Here is a 25,480-nt window from a genome sequence, read left to right as displayed (position 1 = left end):
GAACTTAAAAAGTGCAAAAAAAATATGCTTCAATCTATACTCAGAGTTCATCAGTTCTTGCTGAAGGTGGGTAGCATTTCTCATCATGAGTCCTTTGGAATGGTCACGGATCATTGTGTTGATCAGAGTAGCTAAATCTTTCACAGTTGATTATTGTTACTGTGTGTAATGTTCTTCTGGTTCTGCTCATTTCACTCTGTATCAGTTCATGTAAGTCTTCCCAGGTTTTTCTGAAACCATTTTCTTCATCATTTCTTATAGCACAGTAGTACTCCATTCCCCAATTGATGGCCATCCCTATAATTTCTAATTCTTTGCCACTACAAAAAGAGCTACTACAAATATTTTTGTACATATGAGTCCTTTTCCCTTTTCTTCAATCTCTTTGGGATACAGACCTAGTAGTAGTGCTAGTTCAAAAGATATGCATGGTTTTATAGCCCTTTGGCCATAGTACCAAATTGTTCTCCAGAATGGTTGGACCAGTTCACTACTCCTCCAACAGTGCATTAGTGTCCCTATTTTTCCACATACCCTCCAGCATTTATCATTTTCCTTGTCTGTCATATTAACCACTTTGATAGGTGTGAGATAGTACCTCAGCATTGTTTTTTCTCATCAAAGATACCAAGGGCATTGGAAACATCTTTACTCCTGGCTCTACTCTGTGGACTTTTCCGCTTCCTCCTCATCAGCCTTTGCCCTGTGGCCCTGTCCTCTGACTGGTGAGTCTTTGGCTCAGACCACCATTTCGAGAGGTTCCCAGGCCATGATCCTGGCTCTTCTCCAGACTCAAAGCTTTTCTAACTCCTCCCCAGCAGTCTTAGTACCTTTTCAGGTAACCTTATAGCTCTCCTCCAACACATATACTTTCTATCAGTCTTTTATGTATCCTTCTCCCGTTAGAATGTAATCCAACACATATACTTTCTATCAGTCTTTTATGTATCCTTCTCCCGTTAGAATGTAAGATCCTTGGTCTTACATTGGTCTTTTTTGCTTGTATTTAAATTCCTGGCACTTAGTGTATTGCTTGGCACACAGTAAGCACTTAATAAATGTTCTATCTATCAATCTATTTGAAGGCTTGAGAATTCTCTAAAGTATTAAATGTCAGCTGATGCCCTTTCTGTTTAGAAAAGAAGTCCCAGAGTGGCTGAGCAAGAGGCCATCAGCCATGATCCTAACTAGAAGTCACGTGATCATTTCAGGTCTTGATTTCCCCCTCTGGAATATAGGAACATTGTCAGTACAACCGTGACAAAGAGGGAAGGGATCAAGCGTTTGTTAAGTATTCAATTAAGTGCCAGGCACTGTGCCAAGTGGGCAGTTAGGTGGCAAAGTGAATAGAGAGCCAGGCCTGGAGTCAGGAAGATGAGTCTTCCTGAGTTCAAATCTGGCCTCAGACACTAGCTAGTTTTATGACCCTGGGCAAGTCACTTAACCTTGTTTGCCTCAGTTTCCTTATGTGTAAAATGAACTGGAGAAGGCAATGGAAAACCACTCCAGTAACTTTGCCAAGAAGACCCCAGAAGGGGTCATGAAGAGTCTGACATGACTGAAAAACAACAAAAACTATGCTAAGTGCCTTATAAATCTTATTTCATTTGATTTTCACAACAACTCTGGGAAGTAGGGGCTATTACTATCCCCATTTTACAGCTGAAGAAACTGAGACAAACAGAGGTTAATTAACTTACCCAGAATTACACAGCTAAGAAGTGTTCAAGGCCAAATTTGAACTCAGGTCTTCCTGACCCCAGGCCCAGCCCTGTGGAATCCATCACAAAGAAGGTAAGAGTATAGTATATCCTGGACCCTGTTGGAAGGGACATAAATCCTACATTATGTTTTAAAGTCCTTTGGCCTAGATACTGAGGCTCAATTAAACTTCCTCCTCCCAAGACTCTCATTAAGTAAGTGGTCAAATGCAGTGTGGTCCTTTAGGGTCCTTTAGCGGGCCTTCGGTAACATGAACGTTCATATTTCCACTTGAGTCTTTGCTGGAAATAATCTGGCAATAACATGGAACAAAAACCAGATATCATCTAAAGCATGGTCCTTCTTGGGGGGAAGACAGGGGACCTAGTCAGTGGGAGCAGGTGAGAGAAATGTTTTTCCTTTGGGTTCTGCAGGTGCTCCAGGTGCTTCTGGCCTCCAGCTTTGGGAGAGAAGATGGACGATGCCAATCCCAGGTTTCTGGAGGGAAAATCAGACTCTGGAAGAAACTGACATGAAAGGAACTAACATCTTGTCCCTATCCCCAGCCTGACGTACTAAAGACCACAGGGCATTTTCTGTTCTGTGATATCTGGGACTCTCTTTTGGGACGTGGGAAGTAATAAAAGCGCTTGGTGAACCGCTGCAATGGGAATATCCTGCATTTCTTAGGAGCAAGAGAAGGAATTAGAATGAAGTAAGGCACTAGAAGGAAATATAAAAACCTCCACTGACTGCTGGATGCTTGGAGCAATGGGGCAGGGATTTAATTAAATTTAAATATCTGCATAACTTGAAAGTTAAATAAAAGTCTCTATTTGTTTCAGCCTTCATTATAAAAATAATACCTCACATTTCTACTTCAACTCTAGCATTCTTTCTATTTGTAGCATGATGCCCCTTATAATATTGAGACTCTTTATAAAATGTAAGAATCCAGTTTTTTTAAAACAAAGAAACCCATTTATCCAAGTCAATAACAAATCAAAAATCAGAGAAAATATATGTAATAGAATATATACCAGACTGTAAAGGCAGCTAGATGGCATGGTGAATAAAGTGCCAGGCCTGGAGTCAGAAAGACTTATCTTCTTGAGTTCAAATCCGGCCTCAGATACTTCCTAGCTGTGTGACCGTGGGCAAGTCACTTAACCCTGTTTGCCTCAGTTTCCTCATCTGTAAAATGACCTGAAGAAGGAAACAGTAAACCACCCCAGTATCTTTCCCAAGAAAACCCCAAATGGGGTTATGAAGAGTCAGACACAACTAAAACAACTGAACAACAATACTTACTAGCTGTGTGACCCTGGGCAAGTCACTTAACCCTGTTTGCCTCAGTTTCCTCATCTGTAAAATGAGCTGAAGAAGGAAATGGCAAACCACTTTGCCAAGAAAATCTCAAATAGGGTCATTAAGAATCCGACACAATGAAAAAATGACTCAACAACAACAAAATCCCAGATAATATCAGAGTGCAGGAGCTCTTCCATTGGGAGTGTGATAACTCAGCTCAACCAAGAGAATCCCAGATTTCATTAAAGGGAAAATTCCCTGAAGTCTCTAGTACAACCAACTGGGGAGAAGGACATGATGGGGCCGTGATGCTAGTGCCTTTCATGTCAGTTTCTTCCGGAGTATTATCTTCCCTCCAGCAACCTAAAGTGGGATTGGCATCATCCATCTTCTCTCTCAAAGCTGGAAGCCAAAAGCACTTGAAGCAACGTCAGGGCCCGAAGAGATTTCCAAGACCAAAGAAAGAGACAAAGCCAGCTCTGTCCTCTCCCACTCTCCCCAGCCCTGCCCTGCCCCTCACCCAGGCTTGGGGCATACATCCCTACAGATGATCAAAAAGTCCCATACGAATGAGCTTTGGGACTCAGGTTGCATTCCTCCCCTAAGCCAAATTTTTTACAACCCCTTGCAAAGATTAACTGGTGACAAGGCCAAAACCTGTAATTATGCAGTATAAATGCAAGCGTCAGGCCTTTAAAACAATAAGAGATTTTCCTTGTATCCCAGGTACCCGATCTTCAGTATTATTGAAACAGAAATAAACAAATGCACATTAACAGCACATTCAGTAACCACGGCACTACAGAGAGCATCGCCTGGGAGGAGGAGGGTGACAACATGCCTGATGACACACAGGATATAACACGTGTACGTTTCAAAAGTACACACGTCTCCACAGCTCGCCGGCGTCAATCAAAAGCAGCACAAATGGCTAACCAACAAAGCAAAGCTGGCTAGCTGCAGCAATGGCACTAACAACAGGCCTATGTATAGAATACAGCTTAACCACAAGCAGTAGCATCTATACAACACAATTAGCAAACAGACGTTGCTAAGGCATGAACAAAACACAAAGCACAAATGAATACAGCAGCAAAATATTTTTAAAATGGGGCAGCTAGGTGGCACAGTGGATAGAGCACTGGCCCTGAAGTCAGGAGGACCTGAGTTCAAATCCGCCCTCAGACCAAACACTTGACACTTGCTAGCCGTGTGACCCTGGGCAAGTCACTTAACCCCAATTCCCTGAAAAAAAATTTTTTTAAAAAAAGCAAACTCAAGCATGCAGTAATTCACTTGTACAACAGTGAACATGCCATTACAAGCAAGGCACACTTCACACAGGCAATCTCTAGTATTTTTGTCTTAATACATGTGTAACTGTATCTTTCACTGACCTAGTGACTAGTCCAAGAGGCTTCGCTCTCTTGTCATTGACTGATTTTTCAGTTCCTGTACCTGAGCTAGGACTTGGTATTGGCTGACCATCAGGATCAGACTAGGGTATCTACACCTGGGCTGGCAGCCATGCCAGGATGGCTATCAGTATGTTCTTGTTCTGTGGGTTGAACGTGTATTATGGAAGTCTCCATAGCAGTTTGGGACAAGGACAGTCACACTGACCTCATCATTAATTCTTTGTCCATCCATGGGACCTTGTGCAGAGGTGATGGTAAAAATTGAGAATGTGGATTACAGTGCTGTCCTGGACAATGAGTAGCTCTCCAGTTCCCATCATCCTAATCTTTTTATGACTGGTATTCAGGTAAAAGGTCTTTAAAGTCTGTAATGGGGCTTGGACTTGGTGGTCTGAATGATGAAGACTATACATGGGATGTATCTAGGTGTTAACAGAAAAGTGGACATTCCGGTTCTAGTATGTCCAGACCCTCCAACACTCATCAGAATGTCAGCATTTATTGGAGTTGATTCTAGTGGGATTCTGCAAGCAACAAGCTGGTACCCAATACCTGTACACTTTGACCATCCATGTAGACTGTGCAGAGGCTTGCAAGAAGATAGAGACAACAGGTTCCTGTGAATATCATAGAAACCTCAAATGTTCACCCTCTGCAAGATCCCGAGGTATTTGACTTTAGGGACTCCCCAGTAGCACAAGAATGGAAAGACAGGTTGAGGCTGCAACTCAGCAAGAGGACAGGTGCATTTTGATTGCATGAATGAAATATGGGATGTGCTTGAGGTGCAACCCATAGAATCCATCTCACTAATTCTGGACCATTCAGAGAAAGAGCTAGGAAGATGCCTTGGTCTATGATGGAAGATCTCAGAAACCATCTCAAAGAAATACTGATGAATGGCATCATTACAGAATCCAGAAGCCCTTATGCATCATCACCCAGTGTGGTGGTGCCTAAGAAAATGTGTGTTAATTACCAAACTCTGAACAAAAGGACTAAAGAGGACCATGGATACAACATGGATACAAGACGACTTGGATTGTCTGCAAGGCAACCAGAGGTTTTCAGCCTTGGACTTGTGTAGTGGGTACTACCAGATTTAGCGTATGAGGAAGACAAGGAAGACTGCTTTCATCTGTCTAACTTCAATTTTACCAGCTCGAGCAAAGGCCCCAAGCTGTCTTTGGGGCATGACCCATTTTCCAAAGGCTGATGGAGAAAGATAGTTGGGGATATGAACATCTGGAAGCTTTCGTGTACCTTGATGACATCATTGTCTTTGGTAAGATGCTGGAGGAACATGAGGAGACTGATGGAAGTGTTAGTTTGGCTGGAGGAAGCTGATTTAAAGCTGTCAATTGACAAATGACAATTTTGCAGAGTTTCTATTAAGCTTGTGGGTCACACTGTCTCCCCAAGAGAAGGTGGAAACACTTCTCAAGTGGCCACACCCACAAAATCTTAGAAACTTAAGAACTTTTCTGGGATCTCAGTCAATCAATAAATTATTTTATGTGCTAATTATTTTACAAATAATATCTCATTCAAACCTCACAACAACTTTGAGAGGTAGGTGTTATTATTGTCCTTGTTCTACAGTTGATGAAATTGAGACAAATAGAGGTTAAGTAACTTGCTCAGGGTCACATGGCTAGTAAATGTTTGAACTCAGGTCTTCCTGACCCGAATCCCAGTCCTCTATTCACTGTGCCACCTACCTGCTCTATGGGGGAGTTGGTTTCTTCTAAAAAGGGTGGAAGAAAAATTCCAAGTAATTAAATGTTCTGCTTAGTAGGTTTCTAATTAATGGTAAATCTGTAAAACGACATGGAGAAGAAAATGGCAAACCACACCAGTATCTTTGCCAAGAAAACCCCAAATGGGGTCATAAAGTCAGACAAGACTGAAATGACTAAACAATAATAACAATGATGGTACCTACCTCACAGGGTTCTTGTGAGGATTAAGGGACAGAACATATGTAAACCCCTTTGCAAACCTCAAAGTGCTATATAAATGTGAATTTTTTTTTTATTTGTCATAAGGAGACTCAAGGGAAAGAATACAAATTGTCAGTATAAAACTAGCCCCAATGCTAAAGAAAAGAAACTAAAAGTTAACTTGCCTACTCATCCACTTAGCTCTGATTGTTAGATTTCCATACAACAAGACTAAATGTGTCTCTTATAACTTTTACCTATTTTTTCCTACTTTTACCCTCTTGGACCAAGTAGTCTAAGTCTAATTTCTCTCCCACACAATTGCCCTCAGATAGTTAAAGACAGTCTTTGTGTTCCTTTTCCCAGTGCCTCTCCCTACAGAATCTTCTCTTCTCCAGGTTAAACAGGCCCAGTTCTTTCAACGGATCCATTATCTCTGGATCCCTCACCATCCTCTAGACATGGCCAATTTGTCAATATCCCTTTTAAATGTGGTACCCAGAATTGAACCCAATACTCTAATGTAGATGGCCTTTGAGATCCCTTCCAACTCAATGGTTCTGTAATTCTTAGACTTGAAGTCAGGAGACTTGGGTTGGAATCCTAGCTTTGTGAGCTGGAACAAATTATCATTACCTCTCTAAGCCTCAGTTTCATTAACTGTAAAGTGTGAATTATAATATTTTTTGCCCCCTACCTCAGAAGGTGGTCATGAGGAAAGTGCTCTGTAAGCTTTAAAAATGGGAACGAGTGTTATTATTATTAGTTGTAGGCTAAGAGCAACATCTCCATATGTAGTAGTTAGTTCTACACCTCCAGTTCTATGAATAAAGGAACCAAGAAAATGACTTGCGTAACATGACACAGGCAAAGACGGTACACTCCCTAGCAGATCCAAAATGTCCGTTTGTATACAGTTAGAGCCATAGAACCAGGCTCTCTGGAAGGGATCTAGCAAAGACTGAAAAGAAAAGGGAAAAGACATAGTTAGCCAAATTCTCAAAGGCCATTATGGTTTGGTTTTTCCTGGGAGGTGGAGATTTCATTAAAATTTCCAACATTTTCAGGAGGAGGCAACATGCAAAAGTTTTCAATCAGATCAAATCAATAACACAAGGCCCTCAAGTCTCAGCTTATCATGATGAAAATACAGTGTTCTTCTTTCAATTGATGATGGCTTTTTCCTGGAATCCCAAGCTTTGTTTCAGAATGCAGAAGCTCCTGAAGAGCCCCTGGAATGAATCAAGGTCATACTGGCCTTGAAAGCAATTCTCATGAAGCTTCTCAAGTGAGTCAGGAGGAAAAAGAGTTTCATCCTTGTCTTGGGCCGTGTTTGTTCTGTGTCTCATTGTTTATTCATTCATTCAACAAACATGTGTGCAAAGCACTTTGCTAGGTACTGAGGAAGGCACAAAGTTGAAATAAGACATGACTCCTGCCCCCATAAAGCATGTAGTCTAGTAGGAGGATAAAACATAAATAATTATAACACAATATTATGTGGTAAATAAATCAGCAAGGTGCAAAACGGAGTTTCCAGAGGCCCAATGACCCAAATGTTTTCAGATTAAATTCTATCCAATAGCATCTGTTATGTGCACTGTCTTGTATAAAGTGCCAACAATACAGAGATGGAATTTTAGTGACTAAAATGTTAATACCCTTTGATCCAAAGATTCCACTACTAGGCTTATATCCCAAGGAGGTCACTGATAAGAAGACCATCTCCATATACAACAAAATACTTATAGCAGTGCTTTTTTTTTCAGTAGCAAAAAAAAGTTGTATCGGGAAGAAGCAATCTAATATCTAAATATCAATTTTTAAGATAGCAAGAAATCAATAACCACCAACCACTTTGCCTAGTCTCCCACCTATACAAGATCTTTCTGTGAGTCATTTTTACGTGAATCTAAGGCATTCTCGTTGAGGGTATTAGTAGAGAACAAATAGGCTCTCACAAGCAATGTTCAACAATGGAACATATCTTCATCATTCTTCAGGTAAAAGACGTAGAGAATACAAGTCCCATTGTGCTTTTGGTTGCTGGTTATGAAAAAAAATTGATTTACTAAGCCAAATGCCCCCCTGAAAGCTCTTTCCCAAAAAGATGTCTGCAACTTATACATAGGAATCATTTCACATTCAGCTAGTCATCCTGCATTTATTAAGCACCTACTGTGTATCCGACACTGTGCTAAGTGCTGGTGATACACAGAAAGGCAAAAGACAGTCCCTGCTCGCAAGGAGTTGACAGTTTAAAATACAACAGCAAAAATAACTGTTCAACGACTCCCCCAGCACCAACTATAAACACCAGGAGGGGCATAAAACAAGGAAATATGTGCTTGCCAGAGATGTGATAAAGGAGATTCCCTGCCAATGGATTTATATTGCCCAGTTAACTCCTGCTTACAGATGATATTGGGCTGGCCACATCAAGGACGGGGACATCATGAAAGACTTAGCTATCCTGATCAATACAATGATCCAAGACAATTACGAAGGACTCATAATGAAAAATGCTATCCACCTCCGGAGAGAGAACTGATGAACTCTGAATGCAAATTGGTCTTAATTTTTCTTTTAGTTTTTTTTTTGGCAACACTGCTAATATGAAATATGTTTTGCATGACTTCCTATGTATAACTGATATATTTCTTGCCTTCTCAATAGATGGGGTAGGGGCTGCAGGGAGGAAAAGAATTTGGGACTCAGAATAAAAAAAAAAAGAATGTTAAAAATAAATAATAAATTTAGGAGGGGAAAAAAAGCACAGAAATAGTTTAGAGTGTCCTGGAAGGGGTCTGTAACCACTCAAAAGTTTGGCCTGAACATCCGCACAGTAAGGAACAAATGCGTCAAATTGCCCACACTGTCATAGTCATGCGGTTGAACAATGCAGAGTTTGTCTATCAGCATGGCTATCTGAGATAGACGGCACAGACTGGGCCCATAGTGAATGAGAGGGAGAGAGCAGGCTGGGCTGTTTTTACAAACTGCAAAGCTTCCTTAATGACCCCAACCTTCCCAGTGAAACAAAGGCTTGTCTGTCTTTTTAGTGCCAAAATTCTACCAGCATTGTCGTAGGGAAAAGACCTAGTGAAATGCATAGTGGGTGTGAACAGGCTGCAACGTTTGAAAAAGAACGGGAGTAGTCTCAGGCATCAAAGAAATATGACAGGAAGAGAGGATGTGTATGGTCATGTGGTGAGGGAGAAGGATGAGCAGTGGAATGAAGTCACCAGGTGCTCCCCTGGTAACCTCGCAATGTTAGAAAAAACTGGGGAAGACTACCACTGTGCTGAACTTTGAGGATAATATGGACACAGGATGGGCAGGCATGGATGGTTGGAATCTGCATCACCAGAGGGCATCAGGGTAGATCAGTGAGATCCATCAGGGTAGAGTTCAAGCCCCAAGTTTTAATGATTAAGAGATAAATGTCCAATTGATAAATGGTCAAAAGATATGAATAGGCAGTTTTTGGAGGAAAAAATCAAAGCTACATATACTCATACAAAAAAATGCTCCAAATGATTATTGATTAGAGAAATGCAAATTAAATTAACTTTGAGGTACCACCTCACACCTATCAGATTGGCTAAAATAATAGAAGGGGAAAATGACAAATGTTGAAGGGGATGTAGAAAAATTGGAACACTAATGCATTGTTGGTGGAATTGTGAACTTTTGGAGTGCAATCTGGGATTATGCCTCAAAAGTTATAAAACAGTATATATACCCTTTGACCCAGCAATAGGTCTGTTTCCCAAGGTGATCAAGGAAAAAAGGAAAAGAAACTGTATATTCTAACATATTTATAGCAGCTCTCTTTGTGCTGACAAGGAACTAGAAATTGAGGAGATGCCCATCAGCTGGGGAATGGCTGAATAAGTTGTGGTATGTGATTGTGATGGAACACTACTGTGCTATAAGAAGTAAAGAGCAGGTTGATTTTAGGAAAACATGGAAAGACTTGCACAAAATAATGGAATGAAATGAACAGAACCAAGAAAACGTATACAATGAGAACAATATTGTTCGAAGAGTAAATGTGAATGACTAAGCTATTCTGAATTATGTGAATATTCAAATCAACTACAAAGGACCTATGAAGGAAGATGCTATCAACTCCAGAGAAAGAGCTGATATATGCATATATTGTATAGTTGGTCTTCTTTCGTGAGCTGAAGGGAGAGAAACAGCTTGGAATTCAAAAGTAGCAACACAAAAAGACAAAAAATATGAATATCCAACAAAGATACCTCTTCCCTTCACCTGCCAGTCAAAGGTCCACCCTCCCATTAGTACTCTTCTTTTACGTCCTCTATTGCCTTCTCTAAAAAGGCTACAGGCCTTTCAACAAGCTCCTTTTCCCATGCTGTGGCACCAGACCAGGAGTCAGGAGATCTGAATGTCAGCCTTGGTTTTTGCCATTAAATAGCTGTGTGATTTTGGGCAAATCACTTCCTCTCTCTGAGTTTCAGTTTCCTCAAACATAAAACAAAGGCATTGCGCTAGATGGTCAGTGTGGTTCTTTCCATTTCTAACATTCTATGATTATCTGAATCTAGGGTTTGATTGGATTTTTGGTCCCCATCTGGGGAGAAGATCATGGAATCATGGAGAGTTGGGTAGACTTTGTAGATCATCTCTTCCAGTCTCCAACACCCCAGACTTTAGTAGACGTTTTTCAGTTTCAGTTCAGTTATTATAACAGAAATGAGGAAATTCAATCATCTAACCTTGTCTAGAAAAATCAAGTGAGAGAGATCTCATAAGGCAGCCCATTCCATCTTTGGATAACTCAATTATTAGAAAGTTCTTCTATATTTATTAAGTTAAAATCTGTTTCCCAGGAACTACCAAAGCCACTGGTCTTAGATCTACCTTCTGGAGTTAAATAGACAAAAATTCACTTGAGAGCCTTTTAAAAATTTGAAGATAGCTTTCTTGACTGCCCTCTAAATTCTTCCTTTCCTATACTAAACAACTTAGTTTCTTCAACTCCGGACAAATAATTGTACTTATCTGTGCCTCAGTTTCTTCATCTGTAAAATGAGGGACTCAATGACCTCTAAGATATTACCTCTGGTCTCAGTGCAGACTAAATCAAGAGAACTGGGTTTGGGAGCAGCGAGGTGGTGCAGTGGATAGAGCACCGAACCTGAAGTCAGGAGGACCTGAGTTCAAATCTGGCCTCAGACCAAACACTTGACACTTATTAGCTGTGTGACCCTGGGCAAGTCACTTAACCCCAATTGCTTTAAAAAAAAGAGAGCTGGGTTCAAATCCTAGCCCTAACACTGGCTGTATGACATTAGGTAAGTCACGGCACCTCTGTGGGCTTCTAGGTTCCCTAGTGAGAGCTCTTCCTCAGAAGACATGGTTTTCAAACCTTAAATTATCTCGATCATCTTTCTTTGGATGTGTTCTAGTTTGTTGGCATTCCCCTTGGTGGATTGCTCTTCCCAAAAAAGGCCAAACTCAACTTCCTGAAAATGACTCTCTCTAGGCTGAAAGACCTCATTTTCCATGCCCTGTGTTTCTTACAATAGAGATGTAAGCCTCAGTTCCTTCTGGGAGGAACTGAAACCAACTGCCTTCTGGAAACAGTCCTGGTGTTGGGTTTTACTTGTCAGTTTCCAGGGAAGGAAGTAATCCCAAATTGGATTCCTTTACCCCACCCAGCCAAGTAGACTATAGGGTAGCTTATATTCTTCAGGTGGTAGGAAGAAATAATAGTGGCGTGTTGCTCTGAAACCTAGAATTATGTTATTCTGCATAAGCCCAGAATAGCCTCCTACTTAACTTTGCCCCTTCCATCCTTTTCTTCTCCTCTCTATTCTCCAGGATAGTCATTTAATACTTCAATATTTCATGGATGGTGTTGGACTTCGATTCAGGGTGACCTAATTCATTTACTAGTTACATAACCCTGGACAAATCAATTAACCTCTCAGCCTCAGTTTTCTCACCTGTAAAATGGGGAAAATGATAGCACCTACCTTCCAAGCTATGAGGATCCAAGAATATTTACAAAGCAACTTAACACAGTGCCTCACACATAGCACACCTGATAAATGCTTATTTCCTCCTCCCAAAGGAGCTAGGTGATGGAGACGCCCCAAACTTCCATATCTTCTTTGTAGTGCTACCCTTAGTGGCTTCCAGAAATGTTCCTAGTTCTGTCATGGTTCCTTCCCTCCCTCTTTCTACCACCTTTGGAACTGGTGTGGGACACACACACACACACACACACACACACACACACACACACACACACACACATACACACACTTACACAGTTTTAGAAGTGAAGTTCTAAAATGACCAAAAGATGAAATGTCTTTAGGAAAAAAATATTTCTTCATTAATTCAAAGAGAATTATGCCTTAGGTGGTGGTCAGTGATTAGCAGTTCTATCGTGATCAACCTGTGTGGGGACCACTAATGAAATAATAATAATGATCTATCTCATAGATTTAGAGGCAGAAAATGCCTTAGGGTTTATCTAGCCCACAATCCTTCCCCTGCAACACCTACATTTTTGCCAGAAGAGTTCCCTGAAGAACTCTGCCCGCTATACAGCATTACAATAAACTTTTTGCCATTTGGCCGGAAGACTGCTTGAGTCTGGGAATTCTTTCCAGAAAACTCTGCCCTGAACCTCGGTATTTTGGGGTCCCTGCACCCCTAAAACGGCATCATACTCTAAGGTATTTTATACTGTTTGCAATTATTTAAATGGTCTAAAACAATACTGAATAATATTGGTGATACATAGTATAGTTTCCATGTTTATCTATTAATTAAATCCGTTTTAGCTTTAACTCTTTCTGAGATCATGATTGCTGCCTCTGCTCTTTTTGCATCTCCTCTCCTTCCCTCCCCTCCCCTTTCCTCCCTTTCTGTCCTCTCCTCTTCTCTCCTCTCTATGGGGTGTCATGCCCTTACCTGAGGGTGGTACTCTGGCCAAAGGGGATGAATTTTGATGGCTGAAGCCTACCTGGATGTCCTGGGGTTTATTGGTTAGATTTCTTTCTTAAAAACCACGCCTGAAACCTAATTCACTCGAGCTCTCATTGATTGGCCCACAATAGGTCCCTGCCCAAGCACCACTTAATGAATACTTTTTGGTCTCTGACGGCTCAGAGTGAATGTAAATAGTAATGGTTTCTCTTCTGTCCAGAAACAACCCTGAGGGTCTCCCCCTCCCACTTTGATTTTTTTTTTTTCAATTAAAGGGGCCATCCTTTGGCTCACTTCTTAAACACCTCTAATCACTTGAACGGGCACTGACTAGTCAAAGTGAGAACTCTCAGGCCTTAGCTTAAAAAGGCCAAAGCCTCCCACTGCATCCAAAGCCATCTCTAGTTGTCCTGATATATACCTTGTCAATGGATCCAGAGGGCTCTAGAGGAGAAAGTGAGGCTGGTGACTTTGCACAGCCCTCCCCCACTGTAATCCAATTCACTTTCAAGTTTTAGCATCATCTTCCTGATGTCATGGTCCTCTTCAAGAATGAAGGACAAACTACAATATTTTTGCCATTGAGAAAACTAATGAACCAAATGCTTTTTCATAAACAGCATAATGGGACCTTAAAGTCTGTATCTTTCAGTCAACTGCAAAATGGTTAAGAAGTCCTCCATTGCTGAATATAGATTGTGAAAGCCTACTTATTCCTTAATTGAAGATGCCCTTGGGAAGTGACTTGCCTGTGCTTTGGGGTGCTGGGAACCCCAAAATGCAAGAGTATGGGGGTCTGCCTCGACAGACTTTGACCACTCAAGCCTTCTTTCAGTCAAAGTAGCCAGGCTTATTTGCCAGTATGGCCAGCAAGACTTTTAGTAAATCTGCTATTGTATTCTGCAACTTAATAGGGGGGAGACTGGTGCTTACATACAAAAAGGGAAAAAGGGTCAGTGAAAAGATCTAGACGGGATTAAAGACTATCAACTAAATTAACTAGGTAATCCAGGTGGACTGGGGTGAGCCAGATGCCTTGGGTGCAGGCACCAGTGATTCGGGCTACTGAAACTTATGGGAAAATTCAGCGACTGGGTCCCATCACCTATCAATAACATAGGTAGCTAGTAATGAGAATTAATAGTTTTATACTTATATTAGCATTTTATAGTTTACAAAATGATTTAAATATATTTGATCCTCTCAACAGCCCCGTGGGGCTGGTATGATAAGTTTGACGATCTCGATTTTACAGATCAGCACACTGAGGCTTGGGGGAGGGGGGGAGTAATTTGCCTTCAGTCACATAGGTAACAAGTGGTAGAACCAGGACTGAATGAACTCAGGTCTTCTAACTCCAACCCAGGCTTTTGCCCTCAGTAATCTTCCCATTAGACCAGGAGTTCTTAACATGGGGTCCATGAACTTGTTTAAAAAAAAATTATATTTCAATAAATTGGTTTCTTTTACAATCCTACATATTTAATTTTATGCATTTAAAATCATATTTATGGAATTTAAGATTCCATATGTATTGTCTTCCCCATTAGAATGCGAGCTCCTGAGAGTAGGGCTGCCTTTGGTTTAGATCTCTAGGACTTAGCACAGTGCTTTGCACCGCGTAGTAAGTGCTTAATAAATGCTTTATTCATTTGTTCATTTGTTCTTCTGAGAAAGATCCATAGGCTTCAGCAAACTGACAAAAGGGTCCAGGACACAAGAAAAGTGAACAAGTCTTGCTTTACTCTACGAAGTGGTTTGCATTACCAAGTGGCTGGTCAGGCCAGACCTGACTGCACTAATGAAGTGGCCCTGTGTATTCACCCAGTAGTAGTGCTGGAACTTGAGTATGTTTTCTTTTTCACATTCTTTGGTTCCCCATGTCTGCAAGATTCCTTGTGGAGATAACTCATTCATGTAATGCCTACTTCCTGAATGCCTGGTGTACACCTAGCACCACGCTTGGAACCAGAGGAGGTAGTTAGAATAAAAAAGGAGCAGAAGGTATGGCCCTTGTCGAGAAGGAACTTAAACATTAATAGGAAAGATTAAACAAATAAATGTAAACCAACTAGAAACATAAAGCAGCTCTACTAGGAAATCTTCTGGATGAGTGCCCCAGAGGGTATGGCCCAGGGCTGAGGCAGACCTCAGTGGCTGACTGATTTTCCCACTGCTTAATGCTCCTATCCCCACCCCGAATAATTATTTCTTACTTTGCATCAGTTTTATATTTAGATCAGTGGTGTCAAACTCAAATAGCAGAGGATCCCTGCAGGCTGCATTTTGACTTAAAAAACCCCACAAATTAACACTATCTATGTTGTATTTTTATTTATTTTATTAAACATTTCCCAATTACATTTTAATCGGTTTCAAGGAGTTTTGCTGCCAGCAGGCTATGAGTTTGACACTTCTGCTTTAGAGGCATCATTAACAGAGCAGAAAGAGATCTAGCCTCCAATTTAAGATGACCTGATCTAAAGTCTAGCAGGGGTGGGGAGCCTGTGTCCTTCTAGGTCCTTGGGTGCGGCCTTTTGGCTGAATCCAAGTTTTATAGAACAAATCCTTTTATTAAGAAGATTTGTTCTGTGAAGTTTGGAGTCCATCAAAGGGCCCCACTTGAGGACCTAGAGGGCCATATGTGGCTTCAAGGTCACAGCTTCCCCACCTGTGGAGCTTCTAGCATACCTCAGCAAATCACTTAATTTCTCCCAAGCAGCTCTTTAAGTGCCTCCAAGCAACTCTCTGAAACTACATAGGTGTTACAAAGGAATTAATCTGCTTTGGGGATAGGAGTTTCAGCGTTTGAATTTCCCCAAACCAGTAGTCTCCAAACTTCTTTGACTGTACAACCTATCAGTAAAAAGGGTTTTGACCACTTATTCCCAGTATATGCATATACTTATTTATAAATTATATAATGTACTACACGTACTAACAACATAGAAGTTACATATATAAAATTTATATATAATATGTATTATATATCATATATCTTGTATATAAATTATTACATAAAATAGAATACATATTATATAATATGTAGCTGTGTAAATATGTACTAATAATTACATAAAATTTATACCAAAATAGTTATTAAAAAAGGATGAGATAAATATGAAATTATATTTTACCCTAGAGTCAGCAGGGAACCACTGAAGTTTATTGGGAAAGTGAGTGGCACGGTTAGATCTCTGCTTTGAGAAAATCACTTAGGGACCTATGTGCATGAGGGGGTGAGAGGAGTGAGATGAGATGCAAGTAGACATAAGGGGGGTAGACATGAGATATGTGATGGAGGTAGAAATGGCAAAATTTAGCAACTTGTAGATAAGTAGGGTGAAGAAAGTGAGGAGTCATGGATAACACTAAAGTTTTAAACCTGGGTGACTAGAAAGATGGTGGTATCCTTGGCAGAAATAAGGAAAGTCAGAAGATGGGTGCAATTGGGGGCAAAAGGTATAATCAGTTCAGTTTGGGGTATACTGACTTTGAGATGTCTATGGAACCTCAAGTTTGAAATGACCCGTGACAGGCAGTTGGTATTATAGGACAGGAGTTTTGGGAAAAGTTTCAGGCTGGATAAATAGATCTAAGTGTCCACCATATAGAAATGATACTTAAACCCACGGTTGCTGATGGATTCACCAACTGAGAGGCAGTGAGAAGAGAAGAATGCCCAGGACAGATCCTTATGGAATACCAACCATAAGGAGACAAGATATGGCTGGTGATCTGGCAAAGAAGAATAAGGAGAGATCAAAGAGGTAGGAGGAGAAAAGAGACAAAGTAGTGTCACAAAAACCCAGAGAGGAGACAGTAAGTACCCAAGAGGTAAGCATGGTCAATAGTATCGAATACTGCAGAGAGGTCAAGAAAGATGACCAAATTTGGCAATTATGAGATCATAAGCAACTTTGAAAAGAATGGTTTCAAGGAGGATCTGAGTTCAAATCCAGCCTAAAACACTTGACACTAGCTGTGTGACCTTGGGCAAGTCACTTACCACAATTGCCTCATACCAAAAAAGAAAGAAAAGGAAAGAATGGCTTCAATTTCATGATGAGCCAAGAAAAAGGAGTCTAGAAGGATGGTAGATGGAAGTCAAGTGGGTTTGGAAGGAGTAAATAAGGGAATAACCATTTTTACAGTGCCCCCTATGTGCCAGGCGCTGTGCTAAATGCTTTAACAAATAATATCTTATTTGACCCTGACAACAGCCCTTCAAAGTAAGTGCTATTATTATCCTCCTTCGGCAGTTGAGAAAACAGGCAAACAGAGGTTAAGTGATTTGCCCAGGATCACAAAGCTGGTAAGTGTCTGAGGCTGGCTTTGAACTCAGATCTTCCTAATTCCATGCCACAACAGATAGAGTGCCAGGCCGGGAGTCAGGAAGGCTCTTCTTGGTAAGTTAAGACCTGGCCTCAGACACTTACCAGCTGTGTGACCCTCGGCAAGTCACTTACCCTGTTTGCCTCAGTTTCCTCATGTGTAAAATAAGCTGGAAAAAGAATGGCAAACCATTTCAGTATCTTTGCCAAGAAAACCCCAAATGAGGTCATGAAGAGTCGGACACGACTGAAAAATGACTGAACAACAACTTCCTCACTCCAGGCCTCGTACTCCATGCACTGTGCCACCAGCTGCCTCCTAAAAAGAAAAGTAATGTAATCAAAGCCTGTCCATGGCTGCTCACCCTTTGCTTTTCACTCTCTCCTACCAAATAAGTGAAAAGCATGTGTGCATCTGCATGTGTGGGTGTGCGCGCATATGCGAGTGTGTGTGTATAGGGGGTAAGGAGAGGACTTCTATTTACCATCTCTCTCTTTTTTTTTTAGCTTTGAAAAATTTATTGAGAATCCACCAGCTCCAAGTTGGTTTGGAAACATCAGGCAGCTTCTTCTTTCGAGACACGCTCTTTTTTGAGTGGTCCCATGAGAGCTTTCTTCTCCTCCACAGTGTGGAACAGACCACGGCCAAATTTGGAGGTGGTATCGATAAACTTCAGGTCGATCTTGTCCCGCGGGGAAGACACGCTTGTTGGTCCCAACGACACAGGCTTTCAGCACGATAAGGTCATCGGTCACTTCACCGTAGTGGACAAAGCCTCCCAGAGGGTTGATGCTCTTGTTGGACAGATCATAATTGGTGGACGCATTGTTTTTGATCAGCTTGCCATCCAAGGTAGCCCTGGCCTACCTTGTAGATCTTTTTGTTGATCTCGGTGTGATGGTGGTAGCCCTTCTGACCAGCTTGAGCCACAGAGAAGGCTAAGAGGCCAGATGCCAAGCTTTGATACGCGCCACCTTATGCCAACCTTGGTGAGTTTTTCGGGGAAGTTTCTTTGTGTGCCAGTGACTGGAGACACCTTTGTAACCCTTGCCCCTGGTCACTCCACTGACATCAATCATCTCATCCTGCCCAAACATGGTGGACACGGGCACTTGCTGCTCCAGCTTCTCGTGGGCCCAGTCCACTTTCTCAGTCACACTGCCACCATTCACCTGGATCTCCGTCAGATGAGACTTCTTCTGCCTCAGCAGGAGCAGGCACCTCTGGGGGTGGGCAATGATGTGGATCAGCTGGTGGTACTTCTTGGTGCTGTTGAAGTCTTCCTCCAGCTGCTTCTCGCCTACATCTTCTTGTCATTTATTACAATACTTGGTGAAGGCCTTCTTCTTGGACTCAGGCCAGTTCTTATAGAATCGCCTCTTACGTTCATCACTGATATGTTCAGCAAAGATGGTTTTGAAGCTCTGCAGGCCCCGTGGGTTTTGCACATAGCCCACAATGCCCACAATGACTGTGGGGGTCGTCTTCACAATGGCGACAGCCTCAACCACTTCCCTCTTGTTGACCTTTGAGCCAGGCCTAGCCACCTCTTCACCAATGTGGGTCATGCCTGCCTTATTGCCCAGAAAGGCTGTCAGGTGTACAGGCTTGGTGGGATCATCTCTGGGGAAGCTCTTCACCTTTCCCCAGTGCCTGCTGCTTCTCTTTCAAGGCAGGAAGCCCAGAGTCCCATGCCTGGGAGCAGAGAACTTCCTGCAGGCCATGCTGCTGCTGTTGTATCTGCGGCTGCCACCGAGGCAAGTTGAGAAAGCTACTCATCGTGTCTTGACCCAAGGAGTAGAGGGTAGGGGGTCAGTGGGCAGAACTAAGTCATGGCTGAAGCACTCACAAGGTGATCAGGAGGATAATAAGGTTAGGAGAAGAATTTTGCATTTATAGCTTTTGTGGGTGGCTGGGTTTGTTTAGGTTATAACTGCCCTGAGGAGCCCACACCAGGGTCAGCACTGGAAAGGGCATAGCATGGGAACAATGAAGAGGACGGAATAGTTGTGCTAAAGATAGGTCCACAATTAGCTATGGAGCATAGGGTGGGATGCTGCCCATCTTCCCAAAGTCTGGTGGGTCACACACTCCTTGGGGCTTGAGCCACAATCCACTTAGGTTCATTTCATGCTCCCCCTTAGGGACCCACCCCTCCACTTTCTATACCAGTGAAATTCCGGGTCTGGATTAAAAAGTTTTTTTGTATTTATCTGTGTTCTTTATTTTCACCTTTTTCTTCCTTGAGGGCATAGACTGTTTAATTTTTTAGGATTGAGTCTTGTTCTCCCATTTCTGCCTGCTAAAATTCTCCTCATCCTTCAAGGCCCAGGTTAAGTTTGTGATTTGGTCCATCCCTAGGATGTTGTCATTGTAGGGAACTCCTTCCACCAATGCAGAGAAGTGGCTAGTCTGAAACTTAGAACCTTAAAGGGGCACCTGGGGCACTGAGAGGTTAGAGTCTTGCCCAGTGTCACACAACCAGTATCAGAGACAGAATTTGAACCCAGGCCTTCCTGATGATGGAGTCCTCTAACACTACACCATGATTCCTCTGAGGCAGTTTAGTGATTAATTCCTTAATGAGGCCTTCCTTCTTCCCTTCCTCCTCCCTCCTTTCCCAACAACCCCTCACCTAAAAGTCAACTGTTTCCTTTTTAAACTCCTACAGAACTTTCTTTGTTATGCTATCTAGCTGTGTATTTCTGGTAGCAAGTGGCTCAGGCAGGGCCTTGGCATGCAATAGGTGCTTAATAAGTAAGTGATCCTTGAATGGAACCCACATCCCTCCTTTGTAATGTGGCAGGTCAGAGATGTATGGACGCCAAACGTCACTTAAACAATGGTTTAGTCATCAGCCCTCTTCCTTTGCGGTGCACACATGCACACACACAGACATTACTCATGGTGTTGGGGAAGGGCTCCCCGACACTTACTGTGCTGGAGAATTTCCCTCTAAGCCTCCCTTCAGCCTGACATACACTCAGAACAAGACTGCTTTCGATTCTAAAAGACCTATATATTTTAAAAAAAAAAAAGGCCTCTTGAATGGCCCGGACTCTCCTTCAGGGAGTGAATGTAAGTCAGATTCCAAGAACAGTGTTTTTGGTGACTCAATTTTCCCCTTTCCCCTTAGACGATTAATGAAATCACCTTTAGGAATGTGGAGAATAAAAGAGCTTTACACTTTTAACTGTTCCAATACCCTTTCACATGCCGTCCCAACTAGTACCCTCACCTACCCTGGGAGGATAGCAGGGCCGGCATTATCCCTATTTTATGAAAGAGGTAAACTGAGTTCCAGAAAGGTTAAGTGGCCAAGGTCATAAGTAAGTTACTAGTATAAGGCAGGAACTTAGATCCTTAGTCTTCTGCCTCTGTGTTAAGTGTTCTTGAAGATCATATATCTAGAGCTAGAAGGGACCTTAGAGGCCATTTTGCCCAACCCCCTCATTTTACAGCTGAGGATACCGAGGCCAAGGCAGTCAGTGACTTGCTCAAGGTCAGTTAGTGAGAGAAGGGGGATTTGAACCTAGGACCTCTGGCTACAGAGTCAGTGTTCTTTCCACTGTGGTAGTCATAAGTGCCCTACCCACCTCCACCAACACTGGGTAGCAATAGCTCCTGGTGTATGGTAAGTGGACAGTAGTCCACAAAATTTTTACCCCCTGGGAGAAGGCAGAGTCAGAACCCAAAAAAGAGAACTCAAATTAACAACTGCGCTTCCCAAGTCAACCCTTTCAGTCCCACCCCTGAGCTACACAGCATTAAATAGGAGACGCAGACACACACACACCTTGAGATCTCCCGGCTAGGATGACTCCAGTCACGGCTGACAGCTGACCTTGTGGCTGTACCAGACATTCTGTCCAGCACAATACTCCGGTCTCCCTTCTCTCTGACAGCTACCACACATGAGCCGAGAAGCTGTTAGCTGGCCCCCAGCACCCTCAGCATCTTCTGTACACACACTCACACACACATGCACATACACAGTCCTCTCTGCTTTTCAAATCCCACAGCATGACGCTGACCATTCCCAGACCTAAGACTCAATCATGTGGATGCCTCCAATCTGCTGGCAGCGTGGCTTGTTACCCCAGTAACCACCTGCCAGGAAACACCAAGGAATGAGGTGGTAACTATTTAACTCCACTCATCCATAGACCTAAAAATCACCCTGTGCTTTTCACCCAGCTGTTCATTCCTCCATAATGAATGAGCTACGAAAAACCCAAATTTAAAGTGACCATGCCAAGAAAAGCAAATTGATCATAAAACAGGGGATAGATGCTGAATTCTGTACTAGAGGCATATACTAAGGAACAGTACCATGGTGCAAAGGGGAGGGGAAGAATGAAAGGCACAGTGCTGGTAGCATATATACTATCTAGGTGAAGGCAGAATATTCCTTTTTTTTTTTCCAGGACAAGTTCTAGTAAGCCTACTTAACTAATAATAATATCACATTTGCATATGGCTCTTAAGGTTTACAAATCATTTTTTCATAACAACTCTCTGGGAAAGGTAGTGCAAATATTATTCTTATTTTATTAGATGGGGAAACTAAGGTTCAGAGAAGAGAATTAACATCATAGGATTTGGAATTGAAGGGCACCCTAGACATCATCTAGTCCAAGCCTCTTCATTTCACAAAGTGGAAAACATTGGACCAGAATAGTGAAGTGAGTTGCCTGGGATCACATAGCTGTTAAGAAGAATAATCTGAAATCTTTGTTGTAAAGGCTGGCTCTCTGGGAGAAAATAGCAAGACAGATGCAGGGGAAAATTTAGGTGATATAAAAACAAAAGATATCAACAAACTTTTTTTTTTGGCAATTGGGGTTAAGTGACTTGCCCAGAGTCACACAGCTAGTATGTGACAAGTGTTTGGTCTGAGGCTGGATTTGAACTCAGGTCCTCCTGACTTTAGGACCAGTAGCTGTACCACCTAGCTGCCCCAACAAATTTCTTTTTTAAAAAATTTTTTTAAATTAAAAAAAATTTTTTAGGTTCTTTTTTTTTTTTTAGGCAATTGGGGTTAAGTGACTTGCCCAGGGTCACACAGCTAGTAAGTGTCAAGTGATTGGTCTGAGGCCACATTTGAACTCAGGTCCTCCTGACTCCAGGGCCGGTGCTCTATCCACTGTACCACCTAGCTGCCCCAGGTTCTCTTTTTTTTAAACGTATGTTTTTAAAACTTTGGGTTACAAATTTTCTCCCTTCCTCTCTCCCCACCCACCCTCATTGAAAAGGCAAGCAACTCAATACAGGTTATACATGTGTAGTCATGCAAAACACTTCCATAGTAGTCATGTTGTAAAAAACTAAGTATATTTCCCTTCATCCTATCCCCCCCATTTATTCTATTCTCTTTTTTGACCCAGTCCCTCCTCAGAAGTGTTTGCTTCTGATTACCCCCTCCCCCAATCTGCCCTCCTCTCTATCATCCCCCTGCTCACTTGTCCCCTTCCTCCCCTATTTTCCTGTAGGGGAAGATAGATTTCCATACCCAATTGAGTGTGTATGTTATTCACTCCTTGAGCCAAATCCTATGAGAATAAGATTCATTCATTCCCTCTCACCTTCCCCCATTTCCCCTCCATTGTAATAGCATTTTCTTGTCTTAAAAAAAAAAAGACAAACCTGAATTTGGATCTAGGTTTTTGAAGTCCAAGTCCTGTGCTTTTTCCACCTAGGTAGCCATTATTAGATCCTGAATGAAAAGCTTCATTACCCTTCTTAATGCACAGAGATTCAAGAAAACTTGCCCATCTTCCTCACTCTGTTCCCTTTAAAACAGGAGTTCTTAACCTGGGGGTTCTTGAACTTCTTTTAAAAAATATCTTAATAACAATATCTCAATATAATTGGTTTCCTCTGTAATGCTTTGTACTTTATTTTATACATTTAAAACCACTATTCTGAGAAGGGCTCCATAGACTTTACCAGATTGCCAGTGGTCCATCTTACAAAAAAAGGTTAAGAACCTCTGTTTTAAAATGTGAATTTAAAAATGTTTATAGCAAAGAACTAGAAACAAAACAGATGTCCATGTACTGGGGGAATGGCTACACCAATTATGGCACACAAACGCAACGGAATAATATTACTGTACTATAAGATGACTGATATGAAAAAAGAGAAGCATGTGAAGTAAAGTAAGCAGAACTATACACAATATGCATGATGACTTTACAACATAAATGGATGAAGAACAAAAAAGGAAAAAGTAAATACTATGATTTTAATGACCAAACCTGGACCCTAGAAAGAGATTGGTAAAAAATCATTTTCTTTGCAGAGGTGAGAGACCTCTTTGGGTATGGAACACTGCATATATTGTCAAACCTGGCTGAAGTGCTGGTGATTTTGGCTGAATCGCTTTTTTCACTCTCCTTTTTGATCTTTTTTTCGAGGGATGGTTTGCTAGGGAAAGGAGGGGAAGGGAAGGGATATACTTGGAAATAAAGTGAATATAAAAACAAAAGATATCAACAACTTCTTTTAAATATGAGCTTAGAATACATTATTGTAGTTATGCAAACTAACACTACCTCACAGAGCCAAATTAAGAGAAATCCAGATGTATGATAGTGATAATCTTAATTCAATTCAATAATCACTTATTAAGTGGCTGTGTTCAAAGCATTGTGCCATGATGCTGCAACACAAAAAAGAGCTCCCACAGGTATAGGCCACCTCTGCTTTCTACCTCCTAGGAAAATACAAAAATCTAACACCATTTAGGGCTACCACATTGAATCAACCCTATGAGACATCTGTCTCTGAAAGGTCACTGAAGGATTTTCCAGGGATACCCAGAGATTGCTGTCTATGACATCAGCCTTAGGTTAGGAAAGTACTTGAAATATCTCCATACGTCAATGGATTCATGATCTCATCTTTGTGAGCCCTGATTCTAATGGGGCAGACGACTACAACCCCTTCATGCTTTTTCAGTCTATACTAGTCTTTGTCCAGGGCCTCCCAGAAATCCTCCATATAGTAAAAGGTCTTACTTTAGGTACAAGCCTACTAAGTTGGGGTCTGTGAACTAAGATGGGGAAAAAATTATATCTTTATTTGAATATTTTCTTTGTAATTCTATAGGAAATATGAGACAAAGTTTTCAGAGGGTTAGGGAGAAGGAGAGCTCCCTTATCCTCAAGAAACTTTTACATGATCTAATTCTCCCTATTAGATATCGTCCTATATGTCTCCTCTCTTTCTTTTAATTACCAATTCTAATGTCCTTTTCTTAACGTTCATCCTTTTTTTTAACCTCTCTGCAGACTTTGACACTGTTGATCACCTTCTTAGTATTCTCTTTTCCCTAGTTTTCTGCAATACTGTCATTCTTTTCCTACCTGTCTGACTACTACTAGTACTATTACTTTTTCTTTTCTTCCACACAGGGTTAAGTGACTTGCCCAGGGTCACACAGCTAGTAAGTGTCTGAGGCCAAATTTGAACTTAGGTCCTCTTGCCTCCAGGATTGGTGCTTTATCCACTGTGCCACTCAGTTGTCCCACAACTACTCCTTTTTCATCTCTTCCCAGATCTTCATCTAGGTTGCACCTGCTAACTGTGGGTATCTCCCAAGACTCTGTGCTTTACCTTCTTCTTTTTTCCCTGTCCACTATTTCTCTTGACAAGCTCATCAGTTCCTATGGATTCAGCTATTATCTCTATGCAGATGATTCTCAGAATTATTTCTCCGGCTTTAACCTCTCTCCTGTCCTCCAGTCTTGAATTTCCAATTGTCTATGGATATCTTGACATGTCCAAAACTGA

At 41.7% G+C, this 25,480-nt stretch overlaps 1 protein-coding gene and 1 pseudogene across 1 annotated transcript in view; both read right to left on the bottom strand.

Annotated features, from left to right (window-relative positions):
- The window catches only part of GPR68 (G protein-coupled receptor 68), a 49,736-nt gene that overhangs the window by 5,590 nt on the left and 18,666 nt on the right, over nucleotides 1–25,480 (bottom strand). The gene's annotated exons all lie outside the window — the stretch shown is intronic.
- LOC110217795 (large ribosomal subunit protein uL3 pseudogene) lies at nucleotides 18,112–19,481 on the bottom strand (annotated as a pseudogene).

The sequence above is a fragment of the Phascolarctos cinereus genome, unplaced genomic scaffold (genome assembly GCF_003287225.1).
Source record: "Phascolarctos cinereus isolate Bilbo 61053 unplaced genomic scaffold, phaCin_HiC Scaffold_3;HRSCAF=262, whole genome shotgun sequence".
Lineage (NCBI taxonomy): Eukaryota > Metazoa > Chordata > Mammalia > Diprotodontia > Phascolarctidae > Phascolarctos > Phascolarctos cinereus.
The sequence above is the reverse complement of the archived record's forward strand: the minus strand, read 5'-3'. Positions and strand labels throughout refer to the sequence as shown.